The sequence below is a fragment of the Montipora foliosa genome, chromosome 1 (genome assembly GCF_036669935.1).
Source record: "Montipora foliosa isolate CH-2021 chromosome 1, ASM3666993v2, whole genome shotgun sequence".
NCBI lineage: Eukaryota > Metazoa > Cnidaria > Anthozoa > Scleractinia > Acroporidae > Montipora > Montipora foliosa.
The window spans coordinates 47,970,607-47,975,606 of record NC_090869.1 but is presented as its reverse complement, the minus strand read 5'-3'; the positions used below and the strand labels follow the sequence as shown (position 1 = coordinate 47,975,606).

Sequence of the window (5,000 nt, the reverse complement as noted above, 5' to 3'; positions counted from 1 at the left end):
AACAAGAAAAACGTGATTTGTCGTTCGAACAGTTTTCGACCCGAAGGAAGAACTCACACCATGAAGATACAATTTATACCAATCTGCAAAACAATGCCACAAAAGAGTTGATTCAGGAACCCATGAGTCATGGGTTCCTGGTTGATTACAATAACTCTTACGGACAATGAACGAATTATTTTAGGGACGTGCAGAAAACATGTATCTGCTAAACTGCGTACCGAAGATATTTTAACATTACAATATACAGAACTGACGAACACTATCTAAACAGGAAACCAGAAACTAAGAACTACGAGTTACTTTCGAAGAGGACGCGTGATAAAAGGAGAGAGAGGATTTCCACTTTTTTCCTTCAAACTTATTTGATAGTGTCTTTAATACTCACTCAACAAGAATACTTCCAAACCAATCTGCCCCACGAGCCCGTAGATGATGCAGGAGATGACGGACAAATTTCATTAAATCGATCATTTTTGTTAGTCAGTCCGATGATCATGGCCTATCAATGTAAGAGACGAACAGCGCAGTAAGAGAATTCAAGGAAGCTGTTCTCACAGCACAAGCGGAAGTGGAACGTAAGGTAATGTTCCGGAGCTTCAGGCAAAAGTATGATTGACGCGTATTTCATTAAGAAATTAAACTGCAATTGGACTTTGAAATAGAGTTGTTGCCAGCCAATTCCATGAATTAAATGTAAATTTTGAGCTGACAGAAGGGTGCTAGCAAAATACCACGTTGACCGCTTGTAAATATAACACTTCGAGTGAAGAACAACTACGAAGATTAAATGCATCCTGTTAATCTTTGCTTAGAAAAGAATTATGTACTTTGTGGTTGGGGATGTGACATCGACTGTTTATAATCGTAACTAAGCTATGCGACTGTTTATACAGGTAATCAAGCGTGTCTAGAAATTGAGTCACCGACTCAGCAAAAGGTCAGATAGTTGCGCATGCGTCAACAACACCAACAAATGATGCGTTACTCACAAATATGTGGAGTAAACGAAGCATATTTGCCCACTTCTTAAGTATGTGGTCTACAAATCTGCCAACGAAGGAACTCAAAATATTAAAGATTTTTTCACCAGATTTTTCCACTTTGCTGTCTTTTAATCGTTAGAATATTTTACCCTCCCTCATTTTCCCTGAAGCTGAACAAGATTTTCTTCATATTTTTATGTCCGCACCCGTAGTACACCGAACATTTAGTTTCATTAAACATGTTTGAACCTGCTAAGCGAACCATGTTTGATTAAAGGCTTATAAGTAAGACTTGTTTAACCTTTTTGGTTTTGAATAGCGTTTGAGAAGTCCAGTTGGTTGTAGGCCTTGCGCGTGAAAAAGGTTTCACGGTCACCGGCTCACGTCGATAGTCGATCTACCGCATTCCGAGCAGAGTCTGATTTTTGACAATCCTGTTAAGCCAGGTAAGCGAAACCATGTTTGATTTAGCAACGCCTTTACATTAAGGCATGTTTAACTTTTTGTGTTCTGTGAAAAAGGTTTCGGTCGCCAGCTCACTTCGATATCGATCTATCGCATTGAGAACAGATTCCGATTTTTACAATCCTGATAAGGTGGGGAAGCGAACCATGTTTGATTAAACGCCTTTAAGACATTTTTAACTTTTTGATTGTTAATAGTGGCCCTGTTGTGAGGTTCAGTTGGAACAATTTCCACGGAACAGCCTTCAGCCACGGTCACCACCGCATTTCCAGCAGAGTCTGATTTTGACAATCCACGTTATTCGAAATTCAATATCCACCGGTTATAAATGGCTCGTGTTTGCCGAAGTTTAATTTGATCGTTTGCGAAGCGAAAGCTAGAGCTAGCACTCTTACATCTTGTGTCTTATGAAACCACAAAAGCGGCAGGTCGCTCGGAAATTTGGTTTTATCAAAGGAAATGATCAAGGTGTAATTACCACCATTAAGAACTGAATTGAATAGTACTAGTCACCGGCCGTTGCTTTGCCGACTAATCTACCCCGGCAAAAAGAAAGCATATAGTTGTAAACAAAGTTAAATATAGTCAAATTCGCAGCAATCAACCATTTTGAAGTAAACTGATATGGTGAATTATTAGCTACTAGCACTTAATAACGGCAGAATAAAAGCGTAAATTGTATTGCTAGGAATCCATCTAGCCACTGAGCGGGCCCATAAAAGGAAAGGAAAAAAAAAACCTAACTATGTTAGATTCGATTAGATATCATAGAACTCATCACCATCGGATTAGATTACCCTTCCGTTACTGACTGAGCCAAAAGCCCAGAAAGGTATGAGGACGGTATATTACTGTAACTTGGTAAGTTATGGAAAGGAGTCACGGTCCCCAAAGATTCCGTTCCAGTTTTGACTTGGACAGAAGGATTCACTTGGGACCTTTTGGGAGCCACCGTATATACAATATTGTTTTTAATAGAGTTAATTGGCAAAAATTAAAACACCACTGGCATTCACTACATTCGTTACATTATACTTAACCAGAAAGAGACTAACAACAATCCTTAAATGATATTTAATCAATCTAAAAACGTACCCCCCCCTTTTTTTTTTACAAAACGTGTCCTTTTATTTCACCTAACATGATTAAGATCTCAGGGCCGAATCGATCCGTTAAAATCACTGACCACTTTACACGCATCTCCGTAATGTCATCTATTGCATAACCCGCACACTATGTATTTGCAGAAGATTTGTATAGGGCTTAACAGGGAGAAGATTGGCGGACCGCTTTCGCGAACACCTACGAGATGTAGAGAAAAACGACACAGATGCGTCAAAACCAGTTGCGCGCCATTTTAATCTTCCTTATCACTCCCTCCACAACATGACAATTTGCGGTCTATCCTTACACTACTAAAAACTAACAACACCCGCAATTCCTCTATTCGCTCTGACGAAGGGCTAATGCTCGATACTAAATCAATTAGACCCTTCGCTCTCAAGGGCCACTGGTCAATAGCCCATTCGGCTTCGCCTCATGGGCTATTGACCCGTAGCCCGCAAGGGCTACGGGTCTAATTGTTAATCAGTTCACGGCTTTGGAATGACCAGTTTGCACTCGGCTCTCAAGAATGGGTAGTCAAGTTGCTGCGGTCTACGATTACTAATCGATGATCAATGATATCAATTGGTAATCAATGAGTAATCGATGGGTCATCAGTTGATTAGTCGTTGATTATTATTGGCGATGATCAATGAGTAATGACAGTAATCGATGAGTAATCGAAGCCCAAACATTTTGTGGGCTATCGATTACTCATCGATGACATCGATTTACTCATTGATGTTATTGATTACCTACTGATGATATTGATTACTCGTCATATGATCCATCCATTAAGCCTGGTTTACACTGCGACATAAGCATAAGTATATTGCATAAGCATAAGAGGAGTGACATACGCAAGCGCAGTCTGCTCCGGAAAAAACTCGCTGGAGAATGGGACGAGCAACGTCTCCAAAATGACGGACGAAGAAGAAATTCTCCTCCTACTATTACTTCTTCTGCTTTTTAGAGAAAACGACGGCGAGAAGAAAGAGAACGAGAAAAGAGACTGAAGAGGTCCTGTTGGGTATTTTCTAAGGAATATTTTCCGAAAGAGGAAAGAACAAGGAGACTCGGGGACTGAGAATTTTATTTCCGGCGATTTGTCGGAAAGGCAGGATTGCGAACCCAGCAAGTTTCTTGTAAAAAAAATACAGGGGCACCCAACGAATCCGTTCCTCACATTATCTGTTCCTCAGAGGAATCTTGCTGGCTGGCAAAAATACAGGTGTTTCGATGAGCTGGCTGGGAAATTTTGTTATTGATAGAGGTTTTGCCTGGGAATTACTGACTTTTTCTAGCATTTCAACCCGAGCTGGCTGTAGAAACTCTGAAGACTGAGGACGACAAAAAAAACAAAAACAAAAAAAGAACTAAATATTTTAAGCAAGAGCCGATACAACGTAGATTTGATTTTAGTGATGTACTATATTTCGGCTAAAATCAAATCTACGTTGTATCGGCTCTTGCTTAAAATATTTAGTTTCTCAACTTGAAATAACGCCGATCAGATCAAGCCACTGATCCAACGTACACCGACAGGAAAATTGTCCACGGTTGCTTGCTTCGAAACTCTGGAACAAAAAAAGAACCCCTTCCCTCTCCTAGAGAGTAGTCACAAACATACTACCGCTGGTCAGAGTTTTTTGTCCCGGTTTTGTCGCTTTTGTTCGGTCGTTTTGGATCGAGGGATTTAAAAGCGCGCAGAATTCCTGGCTGGGAAATAAATTTGATCAGCTGGCTGGGAAACCAACCAATTTTATCTAGCTGGCTGGAAAATTTCTTGTGTGTCTTGCTGGGAAAAATGAACAGATAATGTTTTCTCAGCAACACTGAAAGACACCTGAAAATGCCTTAATAACATTTATTTTCATTAACTGGGGTATAATAATACATTTTACAACAAATTGGTCGTTGGGTGCCCCTGAAAATAGTACCTTCGGACGCCGTATTAGGCATTATTAACTTGAATATCCGTTGGCATAAAAACAGCTGACACCTCGGTCTTATGCTTACGTTTATGTTGCCCCCGGTTTACACAGTTATAAACGAGTGACATAAGCATAAGCATAAGATGATAAGCATTTCTTATGCTTATGCTTATGTCACTCCCGATTTACACAGCTTTTGCTTATGCTTATGTTTATGTTTCCTTTACCTTTTTTAGAGTTGTTTTAGAACCACTGCTGTCATTTAATTTCTTTTGTTGCATTTTTGGGGTGCAGGGATAGCGGAGGGGTGAGAGCACTTGCCTCCCACTAATGTGGTCAGAGTTCGATTCCCAGATTCGGCGTCACATTTGGGTTGAGTTTGTTTGTTCTCTACTCGGCAGAGAATTTTCTCTTGGTACTCAGCCCGGTACTCCAGTTTCCCCCTCTCCTGACAAAAAGAAATATTTGATTTAATTTGTGTTCATTGCTGATTTCAGTTTACTATGTCCGC

General features: G+C 40.2%; 1 protein-coding gene across 1 annotated transcript in view; it reads left to right on the top strand.

Moving 5' to 3' along the window:
* The first annotated feature begins 1,287 nt into the window (after positions 1 to 1,287).
* LOC137999949 (sphingosine-1-phosphate lyase 1-like) overlaps positions 1,288 to 5,000 on the top strand; it is a 51,339-nt gene continuing 47,626 nt past the window's right edge. The window contains exon 1 of the mRNA XM_068846000.1: positions 1,288 to 1,432. The gene's annotated coding sequence lies outside the window, so the exon portion shown is untranslated. The remainder of the gene's footprint in view (positions 1,433 to 5,000) is intronic.